Consider the following 15,573-nt stretch of genomic DNA (forward strand, 5'->3'; position numbering starts at 1 on the left):
GTATTTTCCATTTTTATATCTTTGCCACTCGTCTCTGTGTGCCTCAATTGGTGGATCTCATATTCTTAAATGGAAGGATCGTTCATTGTGTAGGTGCCCCTTCCCATCAAAGGCTGTGTTTGTGACTTTTAACATCGTGAATAATTGCCTTTATACTCAAAAAGACATAAATTCATCCAAATCTTCCACGGAATAATCGTATACTTGTATAAGAACTAATTATGTCTATAAAAAGGCAGAATAATCCACTGAAAGCCCAAGTGAGGGGGAATAAAAAGGAGTTCTCATCCTCCATCCACTGCTCCTTCATTGAAATTCTAAAGTTATTTTCTTCTTAAGTCAACTCTGCTTCGTCTCTCACTCTAAGAAAAATATTTCATTGATAAGAGTCCTTCACTACCTTGATGTATATAACGCAGAAATAACTCATCTCAATTACAATTCCATTTATAAGGAATAATTTACCGGGTGTAGAAAAAGTACGGAGACCTGCCTCTAAGTAGTCATTAAAATACTCATAATTGATTAGGATGATGTCGTACATAGAAAATTTTATTTTATAATATTTTTTTATAACAATGCACATTAATTATGAATCTGGCCACCATCAGCCTCAAGGACAGCCTCCAACCCCCTATGGAACCCCTTGCACAAACTAACTACGCAATCCTTCTCATGATCCTTCATTGCTGGATAGCAGAGGTCTTAAGAGCATTAATATTTGGGTGGTAGACATTTCAGGCCTTCTTCTCAATTACCATCAAATGGAGTAATCCAGTGGATTCAGATTTGGAGTCTGAGAGGGGAACAAAGGTTCTTCGACTAGAAGTGCATGTTGCTACCCATCCACTCTTGTACAATATTAGCAATATGGGCTGGCCCCCTGTCCTGCTGAAATACGTATGTGGCCTTGTTGGACTTCTTCATGTTTTTGGTGATCTATGGGACTATACTTTCCTTCAATACCATCCAATAGTCGGCTGCAGGTAACCAGTATCCAATACGAAACCAAGTTAGAGGTATTGTTTCTCCAGTTGGTGCCACAACTCCTAATGGTCTAATGATATTGTCAGCCTTGCCAAAGTATACCACCCGATCATTTTGCTGTATGTAGACGGGATCAGCGTTAAAGGTATTTTCATCAGGGAAAAGAATTACCCAGTTGCTGTTGTGCTTCAGATCATTCAAGAGTTGTTGACATCACTGAAGACGGAGTTCTTTTTGACGTTGAGACGGGAGTTTGCCTCTCAATTCTTTTAAACAACCTTCTTCTATCCTTTTAGATGACCTTGCCCACAGTAGAACGATGCACCTTCTAGCTCTAACATCTTCATCATTGGGTTTACCTTAAAGGCATCCATCATGTCTTCAGGCTTCACATTAGTGGGTCTTCCCCTCTTGGGGTTCTCCTTAAGGTTGTTCCCATCAGCCAAACGATTTTTGGGGCCATAGATTGTGGCCTTGCTGACGTTTAATGCCTTCAGGATGTCTGAGGTGGTCCTCCCGGCGCGAATTAAATTTTCTATGATGGCTCTTCTTGCCTCAATTGCGACATGTACATAATTTTTATTCATAAGTGAAACATTGATAAGTTCTCGATGTTGTGGAATCCAATATATCCCGTATCCCTTCCCTCCCCCCACCCATCCTAAAAATCTTTTAATTAGACACCCCCCCCCTCCTTCAATTGGACGTCATAAATGTATGCCCCTATATATATACTAACAAAGGGTTACCCGACATTGCTCGGGCTAAAGCATTAAACCAAGTAGCACATCGAAGGCTAATTATTAGCGGAAAAAAATATCTTGGTCAAAGTTTCCTTTTTTTTGTCCGCTAGACGTATTATTATTTCAAGCATTTTGGAGAATCCTTTCCTGTTCTCTTGTGAATGACCCAAATACTGTACTTTTTCTACTTTTATTTACTTCATTATTCATATACTGTTTGCTTGAACAATTGTGGAAATGGAATTATGATTCAAAATTATTATTACATACAGAATGGTCAGCGGGTTTCAAATTAGGAATATATTTAAGATTTCAAATCCATTTTTTTTCTTCTTGAGACTTCTTCTAAATTTTGGAGTTTGGGAAATTTAAAAAAGTGAAAGTTTTCTTGAAGCTCTTGGAAATTTGACTCAGTTCTATTTTTGCAGCCTCGGACACTACAATGACAGTGAGAACCTATTTTAATTTTTCTGCCCTATAACTCATTTATCACTGGGAAAGACATTAACCCTGTACCCCCATGCCACTACCTAAATATTTGATTTAACTAAAATATCACTGTTTTACTATGGCATAAAGTAGTACTCAATACAAGTGTTATATTTCTTTTTAAAAGCCGTTTGATAAGGTTCCTCCAATATTTATGTACTATTTATAACCATTTTATGTTGTAAAAATATCAACCATGATCCCTTATGATGACGTCGTCTTCAATTATAATGCAATTAGTAACGTTTGTAAAAACACTCTTTTGTTACACACAATGAAACTAAACATCAATAATTATCTTAATCAAACTTATAACTTTTACAATCTATAGCAAAGATTATAATTCTAAGTTTTACCTAATGATAAGCAATATCGGCTTTAGATATAATAATTTTTATCATCCGAATTCAATTTTTATGGATAATATTTTATTTTTTATTGGCGAAAAGAGTAATACATCCATACTTAACAAGAAATAAATGATTACTATTTTGATTAAAATCAATATAATAATTTATCGGCTCAATATTAAAAAAAGTGTATTTCTTTCTATTTAATTGACTTATTAATCAACAATTCATTAAGTAATTGTTTTCAGAGGTGCTAAAAAGACCTTAACTACAAGTCCAAGTGAAGTCTTCCGCCTTTGTTCACTAGTTCAAGTCAAAACCTAGTCTTTAAATATTTTCATTGAGTCCAAGATGAATAGAAATACAAGGTTAGACCATCATGTAATCAGGCTTGCTAGAATTTTCAATTTGATGTATCATACCGACTGCTGGACAAGAGAGGGAGATTTTGACGTCCTAGTCAATAGAAAGGGTACCAAATACAAAGTCATAAAAGGCCAAAATTAAGAATTGGGACTATGCTGTGGGCCAAGAGAGTTATTATAGTATGTTATCCTTGGAGTATCATATTATATATTATTTACATTTTACAATATATATATATTATTACTAATTGATTATTATTATTACGATGATAATACCTATTCGCCATTCCGAAAAAGTATAATGTATTTGCACAATGGAAGTGATAATTGTGCAGTTGTCATTTGTGATTCTCCTAACAACATCACTTATCATCATTTTCCAAAGAATCCTTCAAGGAGGAAAAAATGGGAAAGTGCTTGTCATCGAAAGGACCCTTTAGGAAAATATCCTAGAATTTGTGGGAATCATTTTGAGGAAAATGCTTATAAAAGGGATTTAAAGTGAACTGCTGGGACTACTTTTAAAAATAAAATTGAAGGGGAGATCTTCTTACGTAATTCCACGTCAAGTGTACAAAGTTTTTTGCAATTTACAGCATGATCATCTCCGATTTTGATGGTTTTTGGTGAGCTGGCTTTTCTATATGAAATAAGAGAGTGTGTGAAATATTAGGGTTCTGTGACTCACCTGGGCTGTTCTAGTTCCGCTCAAAGTTGGGCCTAATGCGTTGGACCAGTGTTGTTTAGAAGGCCACAATTCCTCTTGCAGTGGCTATATTTAAAAATAAATACGTCAAAAGATGGACAAGAACACAAACTTTAACTTATTTTCAATCATAATCTTATTTTAATCAAAAATAAAAGTTTGGGGCTCTGGTGCAGCCTTCAAAATGGCGCCCCTGCCAAGCAGCAAACCCGATTTTGTTTTAATTTTTGTAGAACATGTATCAGTATACGTTTTCAAAGGTACCAAAATTCAGATTGGGATCTTAATGGGATCACTTCCAACAAGAGCATTATTTAGAGTATATAGAGCTGCTTTAATAGCATTTTGGTCTTATCGTTCTATATTTAAACTCGTATTATATATAATATACATATTTTCTGTTGATTAATAAAATAAAATATAAAAAATTCTTATTTAAGTATAATAGAATTGAAAATTTATTTATCTTATAAATAAAAATATCATTGAGTCAATCATTTTCATTTTAAACTCAAATTATATAACAGATTCAACTTTTGACTCCTCTGATTCACTATACAAGCTAACTCTTAGTGATCGGTATAATTCGGGAATAAATGAATGAAGTTTTTGTGTATCATTGCAAAACCAAACCTTTCTTTTAAAATAGTTTTTTCTTTTTCATAATCTTCTTCTGTGCAAAAATATATCTAAATATTTTTCATATTGTCCCTTATATATTTGAATAAATCAGTCGGCTTTGTAATTTGATTTTTATAAGGACGTCGGAGGCTCTTTCTTGTAGCTTCTTTTTTAATAGTGCCAACTACACTATCTGAAGGTCCCTTGCCGTAACTTGTGGCAAAGAAATATCACACAGTAGACAATTGAAAGTCCTCTTGGTGAAACATGAGGTTCAAGAAGGCTTTACAGTTTTTATATTGGTCCACACACCCGTCGGAAATGTTATATATTTTTTTAATATGACACAATTTTTCCTTTAAATGATGTACAAGTCGTTTCTGGTATAAATGTATGGCTACAATATCGTGATGGTTGTTATTGGATATAATAGTGCAAGAGTGGTGACATAGCTTACTTATTCTTCTTATAATAGTAACCCCGAGGGTGTACGTGGGGATTTAAAGTACATTGAGTACGTAATTTCTTTGTTATGAATACTAACTTATTGACTTTATCAATATGATAGTGTTATTTTTATTGATATTTAATAAAATATATAAATTTTTAATCATATTATAGTTAAATAAGAATCCTATTTTATTTTATTAATAAACAGAAAATATGTATATTATAAATAATAACAGTTTGAATATAGAACAATAATACCAATATCCCATAAAAGCAGCTCTATATACTCTAAATAATGCTCTTGTTGGAAGTGATCCCATTAAGATCCCACTTTGAATTTTGGATATCTTTGAAAACATATACTGACACATGTTCTACAAAAATTAAAACAAAATCGGGTCTGCTGCTTGGTAGGGGCGCCATTTTGAAGGCTGCACCAGTGCCCCAAACTTTTATTTTTGATTAAAATAAGATTATGATTAAATATAAGTTAAAGTTTGTGTTCTTGTGTATCTTTAGATGTATTTTTTTTAAATCGAGCAACTATGAGCGGAGTTATGTCCTTCTAAACAACACAGGTCCAACGCATCAGGCCCAACTTTGAACGGGCCTAGAACGGACCAGGTGAGTCACAGAACCCAAATATTTCACAGACTCTCTTATTTCATATAAAAAAGCCAGCTCACCAAAAATCATCCCAATCGGGGATGGTCATGCCGTGAGGGTGTGTACACTTGACATGGAATGACCCAGATGCTATCCCTTCTAGAGGTATCATATCAGGAAAAGTATTTGAGCAAGCTCCAAAGAAAACGAAATAAATTAAGATAGTGGACCATTTTGAAGAGGTTCTAATGAAATATATTTGGAGACATTAGACAAATCATCCCAAACCAACGTAAAATCAACTCAAACACTTGTGTTAGAAAAGGTTAACGCATTTAATCAAGCATGTGTATCCCGGATTATACAAATTAGTAGGGTTTATAATACCAGAAAAGATCCACTCACTCTAGAACTCGAGTCACTAAGGAAACAGAATGCAGATTTATACGAAAAAGTGAAAATCCTTGAATCAGAAAATAGATTATTAAAATCCAAATCTAATTTTAAGGAAGCGATGAAAGGAGAACTGGAAAAGAGATTTACTAAGTCTCAATGTAAACTCATTATCAGTAGGAAGAGGCATTGAAAATGGAATGAGGAGGATTTTGTTAAAGGACCGAGGTAGAAGCCACGGAACAATTTCGGATACTCGTAATAAGTGGCTCAGAAGAAATGTTTGTTGAGAATGCTCCCGTCAGATCTGAAGAAGACTAATGTTTTGTTTCTATGTTTCTTCAAATTACAGGTTGTAGTATCACCAATGCGCTAATGTACATATATATACTAATGCTGCATCTCCTCTTAAGTCCTATTTTGAGCGAAGCAGATACAGAAGATAACACATAATTTTATCAAGACTTTGATGATATAATTTCACCTCTAATCATTAAAGGTGAGATTGAGGAAGATATAAATAATGATGAAAATACAATAGAACAACCATTTAATGATTTACATCTTCCTAAAGTCTGTAAAGATGAATGATTTATTTATGTTGCTGGATATGTGGCCAAATTGTTACATCAAAAATTTCCCACTCTGGGGTGTAATACTTCCAGAATCCAAGTTCCTCCAAGTCCATGGCATAAAAAAATGTCAAGAGGGTGGACCGCTTGAACCATAGGAATATTTTTGGAATTTTGCGAAAAAATAGAGAAGCACTTCATTAAGTTTCATGGGAATTTTTTTGATACCGAAACATATGTGGTGGATCGACTCATCAGCATAATTGTGGAAAAGTATCCTAAGGAAGAATATGAAGTTATAAAACTTTATTCGCACTCGTACATTCATTAGTATTTTAATATTGAAAACAAAAGTCGCATAAAAAGAAAAATAGCAAGTAACGTGCAAAAACTGCTCATTTCATTAGTTAAAAAATAGAGACATAATTTATAGAATTCTTTTTTAGGCTCCTTATTTAATTTTAAACAATAAACTTTCGAAGTGTGAGTGCCTGTGTTCTAGCTAAGTCTAAAAGCCTTGTCAAGCAATTCTTCGGAAATAGGATGGCCAACATTTTTTTCAAACACAACTGTAATGCTATTGGGAGCTAAGTTTTCTTCTTGTTTCTAATCCACAAATAGTCAATATGGGAACTGTTTGACTGTGGATTAATCAGTTCTATTTCAATAAAGTATTCGTTTTAAGATCCTTAAGTTTAATTAAATCATTACATAACAATGCACATTATGATTTTTTTTAAATTCATGATCCCTAGTATATGTAATTGTGTTGCACTTTATCACAATGACCTATTCTTTTATGCCGGGAGTGACGTGGTAACACGATCTTTTGTTAGATTGAACTCCACACATTCTCCAAGGAGTCTTCATCTAGTATCTTCTATTCGATGAAGGAATAATTTATAGCCATCCTAACAAATGACAGTCAATACAAATAACTTATAAGTAATTACAATATATATGGATTGAATATATTGTTCTTGGATTGGATGACAGAATTGATAATGACAAGGGTGAAGAGTTAACACAGAATAACTAATAAGTAATGAATAATAAACCTTCAATTTAATTTAATTTTCCTAATGGATTTTTGTGAAATCTGACAATCTTCTTAGTTCCTCGCTGTAGTACACTATGGCAAAGTGATCCTCTGTAGAAACGGAGACTTAGCTTAATATGCTTCACTACGATATAAATATAATTAATGAACTTGTAAACAGAAACAGATGACTATATTAAGTTTTATTAAGCTAGGGAGAGCTTTTATTTATCGTCTTGACGTCATATCTCCTGGCGAAGTTAAAAAAATGATGTCTTAATAAAGAGTAATATCGCCGGACATTACTACATAATTAGCTTTTGCTCTAAATTTTTACGATGGATTTAACTCTAACATTTTTTTATTAGTATATTTATTGTCTAATTTTATGATTTTGACATTTACTTTATTAATAATAATTATTTAGATCTCATCGGGAGAGATACATCTATCCTGCCCACAATTGTATATAGCAGTAAATATAGTATGAAAAAAAACACATCACATCAATAAAGTGTCATTATCAATCAGCTGCTTCAACCCTAAAATAATGTTTATTATAAAACTATTCGCAGGTAGCAAACACCTAAAAAAAAAAAGTGGGCGCCACTAGTACATGTAAACCGTTGAATCCTGTTAATAAAAAAAAAAGGTTGAACCGTACACCCTATCTCCAATACTAAACCTTGCCTCAATATACTGTCTATAGCCCTTGTAAACAAGTAAAGTTAAGCTTATTTCTATTAATCTTGGATCCCTTAAAGAATTTCAATCGAGGATACTGAAAAGAGGATGTAAAAACATTTCAAAGCTTTTCATTGTAACCATGAAGACGCAATAGACGAAAACCTAACGTATTTGAAAGGCTACATAATCATCAAATTGAATGATATCCTAAGTGGTCAAAAGAAGTCATCAAATCCTTTGTGAAAACAAGTACAAGCATTAAAGTAAATAACCTTAATAAAAAGGTGAAACTGATGAACGCAAGTGCTAATCTGAGAAAACTTGGACAGATTGGTCAATTTACAAATTAATATTTATTATTCATGTGTGTATATAAAAAAAAGATGTATCCTGTAATTTTTACTTATAACTATGCTTTTATTCATCGCTCTTATATTATGTAATAAAATGACAAATTAGATAATATACATTATTATTAATATATACTCTTTACACATTAATGTTAGACTTTCTTAATAATTAGTTCTGAAATTGATTTTATTATTCTATAAAGTATCAAACAAGGATATCGTCAAGTTTCATAACAAGGGAAATAAGTATTAGAAAGGATTTACTTTTATAGATATTAATATCAGTATAAGTTAATTTTTTTTTTTGCTTTTCATACTTTTTGGCATGGTCCTAAGTTTATCATTATGTACTATAAATAAATTGTAATTAGGGTAAGTTACGCATCGTCGGACGTTCCAAATTGTCATACACTTAACGGTTAAGTCTCAACAATTCTTTAGCACATCAACCTAAGATATCAAATGAGATTGTTATGTAATTTTAACACATTTCTAAATAATTCTGTAAAATTTCAAATCGATTGACGATATGGTTTTTGAGAAACAAAAGTTTAAAGTTCGAGGTTCAAATAATTTGCAGTTAAATTCAACATTTCTATATTTTGGGTGTGTGATAATATGAAAATATTGCGTCTTTATTTGGCTATATTAGAAAAAAAATGTCATGTTCGAGTTCAACAGGAGTTTTGATATGAGTATTGTATTTATTTGTTGCATTTTTGAAATATTTTTTTGCAAAGTAATCGCTGTTTGACAACACAGGGGAGCACCAAATTTCACCAATGAAATTAAGCCAAGAATATAATTGATCTCTGAGCGCAAAATCCAAAACTGATCTCAGTTTTTCTCCGGGTTGTCAAGTTTCAGAAATATTTGAGATTATAGTAATTCATGACTATTATCGTTCAGAGACATTTTTCACCATTAAGACAATCCCCAAATTGAAGCACGACGAATAAAACTGCTGTAAAAAGGCATTTTATGATTATAAAATGTTTTCTATTGATTCTGTATCCTCTTCTGAACTCAACATATTTCCATTTTTTAGTCTGAAAAATGATGAAAAACGAGACTCTTCTTGGGACCATTATAACTTATTCATCCTTCATAGTGATAAGGAGTAACATACCTCATATTTTAGAAAAATATTCCATCTTTTATTTAAAAAATAAGGACCTCCAAGGATTTTAGTTCGATTTGGTATTTTTAGAGAGATCCCATTTTTTAAGGGGATGTAAAAGCAAATATGCAAGATTATCTTATATAGTTTACGATTTAAATGTACTTATAATGACTTCATAATCCGTAATAAACATAATACCGCGATTCGCACAAATTCAAACAAAATAATTATTAATTACAAATGTCAATGAGGTATATTTTGAATATCAAAATTGTCTACTCATTATGAATGGATTTCTTCGTTGTTTCTATCATGGACTCCCCTTTCCTGATGAAGGAGTCGACTTTACTCTCTTATGAAGCCTTGTAGCTTTTCTCCAATGAATTTTCATCCCGTCATCACTCGTAGAATATGGAGTTCCGAATAAGACTAAGAGTATCTTTTGAGATGGAGGATCAAGGTGGATGTATTTTCCTTTGCTCCTAATTCTTGGAGAACATTAGAACATCTTAGGCTTTAAAAATTGTCAAAGTAAAATTTCATTTAAATTGTTGTATATTTTAGTTTTAGTACATAATTAACAAATTATTTATCATATATTTAACATCTAGAGCATTTCATCGGAATCTGAAAGTAAATGAATCCCGTCATAATTTCAACCGTTGAATATATTCATTGTTTTATATGGATGGAGAGATTCCCACTAAATGAAAGTGTCGATTCTACTCTAGTATGAAGCTTAGTTTTGTTCGGTTTTCTTCTTCAGCTAAATTTTCATTCTGTTACACTCCTGTAGATATTGGAATTCGAGCATCTCTTGTTGAGGATAAAGTATCTTGGGTCTCTTCTTTTGTCCTAATTCAAAAAGAAATTTTCGTCTTTAATGAATGAAAATCAATTTAAGCAAATGAAAAACACTTTTATATTTATAATTTGTCAATCCATTTACTCAAATATTTTTACATGTTATCTTTTAATATATTTAATTTTATTCTGGTAGCTTCATGTTTTATATTCATTATATTATTATTATTCATTATATTATATTTATATTCATGTTCGGATATGCTGAATTGGTTAATGTCAAGTAATACATCCTCGTCGAGAGTCTACAATTCTAATTGAATAAAAAAAAAAAAAAAAAAAGACGATGTGATACATGTAATCATAATTAAGTAAAATATTAGGTCTTATCCGAACATGAATATTATATATTAGCTACAATTATAAAATTAAATATAATTTGGTGAAAGAGACTAAAAAGGAAAGAAGAGACAAGATGGTTGAAATAAAAAGTAAACAAAAACTAGGAATACAAATTATGTTCATGATTCACTTAACCTCGATTAAAAAATCTAGAATATAAATACCCTTCGTTGATGATTAGGGTTATATATTTTTGTTTTAAAATAATATAATTTTTTGGAGCATAATTATGATTGAGATATTATGAATTATTGTTTTAATTAATAGTTTAGGTTTGTGATTAAATCTAAAGAGAAATACATTACTTTAGACGGATCAGAATTAGAGATAGGAAAAAACATTCTTGATTGATATACATGGCTCATCTTTCCCTTAAAGTCTATTTAGTATGAGTTACCTAGCCTCTTTTTTGAAATGTTTTGAGAATATTGCGAAATACAACAAAGGCAATTAAGAGAATGTTCTTACCTCTTCACTAAATGTGGATGTATATATATGCACAAAATATATATTTGAGTTCTATATATTATTGTATAAGATTGAGATTCTCCATCAGATTTGATTGATATATAATAGTTAAGGCATTCATTTTTTTTCACAAAATGCAGTCATAATGTTGAATTTATCTCGTTCAGGACCATCCTGCAATACAAAAACCTTTCCATCGTCAGTAAACGATATTCTATAAGCAATAAATATACCTATTATAATCAATTAGGATCAAGCTATTAATTTGAAGATCCGAGAATCAACATAGACTTTAATAACAGTCTCTATTTCTAAGAAAATGTTACAAAATACCTATCCTCAAAGTTAAAAAAATAATTAATTATTTGCATTAGAGTTTTGAAAAGTTTCGGGTGTTTATATACAAGTATATAATATTATTATTTATTATGTATATCTAATTCTTCTATTCACTATGTTAACTTTTCAACAACTTCTAAAACTAATGACAAGTACACATTTTATTTGCACAAATGCTAAGCCAAACTTAGCAAACTCTTTTAAGAATTTATTTTATGTATAAATAGATGTAAATACATTTAAGCACAAGCTATAAATAATAATTGTCATTTCCATCTGGGTGATCGTAGGTGTAAAAGCTGGGATTAATGTTGGAAACCCGTTTCTAAAATATATCTTTAGAAAAAGGTAAAGTTTCATATTTTCACTACATAATTTTGTGTCCAAAAATCATATCTACCCATATGAAACGGTTTTCATCTGATCATTTTATTTTATTTTTTCAAAATAAATTTCCAAAATGTTATAACATATACTTAGATTATTATATTTAAAATCAATGATAGTTAACATGATTTAGAAAATTACTTAAGGACTTAAAAAATACATGGTCAATATTTATGTTAGTGAGGTAATACAGTGTAAAATTTAATTCAAAGAGTAAAGAAACAGGAACAATGTTATCATTTAAAAAAAAATCTAACATAACTACTTTAACATCATAACATTTTTTTATATATATATTGTTCGTCAACACAAAAGCAAGCTAAAATGATATTTTTTAGCTATTTTTTTCAAAATTGAGGGTGGATTGGATTTGTATTTTTTTGTTTAATATCTTCAATTTCTGCCAATATGGTCTATATGTAAATATATCAAATAAAAAAATTAATTGGGAGTTTCTCCATTTCTTGATTTTTGTTCAGGATTGTTTTTATGTTGACGCACCACATAGTTATATTTTTAACACAATAGAACAATAGGTATAAGATTTAGAATAAATTCCATTTTGGTAATTATATGCCAATTCATTATTTTCTTTTTACATGTTGGAACCCAGTTTCAGATTTTGGTTTATTTTTACAACACTTTTTTAATATAAGAAAAAATAGCTCAATACAAATTTCAAAACAATATTTTTATAACAAATGAATTCATAGAAGCATTTAGAGTATAAAAAAATACGAAATGGGATCTGAGAAAGAAAAAAAAATCACTTATAAATACCTACTCTCATTTCAAAACTCCTATAAAATTATTTTTGTGTAGTCATAAAATTCAAATGCTCTTTGCGTAATCAATGTTTATTAACTATTAATAATCATACTTTTGGGAAATGCTAATTAGTTTTTGTGAGAACACTGAACAAAAAAGTTCTAGTGATTTAAAGTAAAAGCTTCTAGAAATGAATTAAACTCCTAAAAATATATATTCCAAAATTGGCAGAATGAATTTTCTTGTATCTATATTACCAATACAAACATCGTTGCCCCTTAGAGACCTTTGTAGGAGCAAGATGTCGCATGAAATTTGCGTAGATCTTTAGAGTTATCTTTAACACTTGGTATGTTAATGAGTTGATGTATAAGTGTAATGTTCTACGAACACCACCAACAAACGGAAGCAACGGACCGGAGTAAAGTCGATAAGAACACCTTTGGATTGGGGGTACAATCATACACTAAAATATACATTCAATAAGGGATTACATCTAAAAGGATGTACATACTATATGACTATTAAAATATACCAACTCGTTAAACACAAGGTACATTACTAACTATTTAAAACAAATCCCTACGTCATGATCTAAAAGTAAATAAAAGACAATACATAACAATAAGCATTGAAATCACTACACGACCCTTACCATAAGAATCTGTGAGTATTTTGAAAGCTTCGTCATATTAGAAATGGAAAGACCTGAAATTCGTAGCAACGCTGAGCCATTTAATGCGGAACGTAGATATGTGAATTTTGATACGGAAGAAATGTCTTGATCACCAATTATACTGTGAAATGTCTCTAACCAGCTTTAAAATTCTTCCACCTTACCATCAAAGAAGGGAAGAGTCAACTTTAGTGAGGAAGGCAACCTGTTATCAGAACCACAGTTCTCTAATTTAGGGGTACAACCAACAGTGCCAACCTTAATCTTAAGTTCCATAATCTCTTTAAGCCTACTCATCTCGTCATTTTGTTCTTTCTTCTTATCCTCAGCTTCTTCACTTAACTTCTCTCTTTTAAATGATCTAAGTATCCTACTCCATTTTGAAAACTTCCTTTCAACCTCATCATGAGCATCTAAAATAACTACTCTTTGATATTTTGTGTGTAATAAGGACTCTGATTCTTGAAGATCCAAATTACCTTAATCTAGCTCACCTAGAAATCAGACTTAATTGTAAAAAAAAACTATCCCTAATTTTATGGTATATTACCTCCGACCCTTTAGTGATTTTTATATGTTAAATTAACTTAAACAGAACACTAATACGGGGTTCGGAAGCAAAACATGGACTGAATGACTGATTTTTAGAAAAATGTCAATAATTTTGAAATTTTTTTAAACAAAACTTTGAGACACGACCTTTGTGAACATGTTCACTCAATATGGCCACCCTCAGCAGTAATCACAGTCTCCACACAGCGGCGGAAAGCCTTGCAGGAGTTGATAATGAACTTCTCGGACAAGTTGTTCCACTCTTTCACAATGGCAGACTTCAGGGAGTCCACGTTCGGGTGAGATGTCTGATTAGCCTCCCTCTCCAAAGTGACCCACACAACAAAGTCCAACGGGTTCAAATACGGCGAAAATGATGGCCACATGACCTTGGGCTAAAAATCAGCCATGTTGTCGTCGCAGAACTTCTGCCATTTGGCCGATGTGTGTGAGGGTGCACCATCTTGGGTTCACACATAGTTGTCCTCTGGATAGGTAGCCTTGAGCCATAGGAGTATGGTGAACCCCAGCACCTTGTAGTAGGCCTCCTGCCCGATTTTCTCCCTAGCCTTAAAGAAGAAGGGAGGCATCTTCTTGACGTAGGACGTCACGACCCCCCAGCACCATTGTCTTGTACGGAACACCCCTTGAACTTCTCTGGAGATTCCCCAAGCCAACGGTCGTTCCGACGGTCGTAGACCTGGTCCACGGCTAAAATCTTCTTGTCAGAGAATTTTTTACTTCGGATCCCTTTGCCTTGACGCACAAACTATCTTGCACCTCTGCAGTCTCCTTTCCTTCAGAGTGTCCGTCAACAAGTGGCGTGGGGTCCTTGTGTAAGAGGACACCCCCAAGTCCTCCTTCACAGCCCTCCTGATTTTCCCCTCGTCCACGTCAAACTCGTTATAGAGTCGATTTATGCATTTTGTGGGGCCCTCCTTCATCTTCTTTTTAAAGTCCCTCAGAATCCCTTTTCAAGTTGAGTCTCTCACTTCTTTCTTTCCTTGATAGGTCTTTTCCATCCTTTTCATCTTGGTCACCTTGAAAATGAGGCTCCTGGAGCACTTCACAATGTCCATAATCTCTGCAACCTCAATTATGGCATCCAGAAGGTCAGAGATCCTCTGCCTTTTTCCTTCTTTCTCACTCCAAGATACTTAGAGACAAGGTAGGTCAGTCATCATTTTTTTTTAATCTCGCCAGACAGATATGACGTCAAGACGACAAATAAAAGCAATCCCTAGCTTAATAAAACATAATATAGTTAGCTGTTTCAGTTTACAAGTTCTTTAATTATATTTATACATCCTGATATTTTATATATATAACTTCACAGAATTGGCCGTGTGGACCAATAAAATTTTCATGGAAATAGCGTCTCTGACACCTTGTCTATTAGTATCTTGGCTCACTCATAATGAAAGGCTTGAGAAATGTTTATTTATGCAAAAAAGGACAGGAGATTCGGAATATGTAGGAAAAATCACAAAATACCTCTATTTTAATTACATAATTAGTATTTATTAACAGTCCACGTTTGCTTCTGAACACTGTATATATAAAGATATGCACGATAAACACCAAACAGTGATCAGAAAAAGCAAGTCAAAGGTCTTTAAAGCAACTATTAAACTTAACTTTAACAAAATTAATACATAATATAATTTAAATCGAAATATAATGAAGAAATATGAAA

The 15,573-nt window shown here is 32.0% G+C and overlaps 2 long non-coding RNA genes across 2 annotated transcripts; one reads left to right on the forward strand and one right to left on the reverse strand.

The window, feature by feature from the left end:
• Positions 1–10,018: 10,018 nt before the first annotated feature.
• On the reverse strand, positions 10,019–13,443 carry LOC139905252 (uncharacterized). The gene is made up of 3 exons (XR_011779898.1): positions 13,305–13,443; positions 11,156–11,329; positions 10,019–10,336 (listed from the first exon to the last, which is right to left on the reverse strand). It is a non-coding gene; the product is annotated as an uncharacterized lncRNA (long non-coding RNA).
• A 1,474-nt stretch (positions 13,444–14,917) lies between these two features.
• On the forward strand, positions 14,918–15,573 carry LOC139905254 (uncharacterized). The gene is made up of 3 exons (XR_011779899.1): positions 14,918–15,045; positions 15,277–15,350; positions 15,408–15,573. It is a non-coding gene; the product is annotated as an uncharacterized lncRNA (long non-coding RNA).

The sequence above is a fragment of the Lepeophtheirus salmonis genome, chromosome 1 (assembly GCF_016086655.4).
Source record: "Lepeophtheirus salmonis chromosome 1, UVic_Lsal_1.4, whole genome shotgun sequence".
Classification (NCBI taxonomy): domain Eukaryota; kingdom Metazoa; phylum Arthropoda; class Copepoda; order Siphonostomatoida; family Caligidae; genus Lepeophtheirus; species Lepeophtheirus salmonis.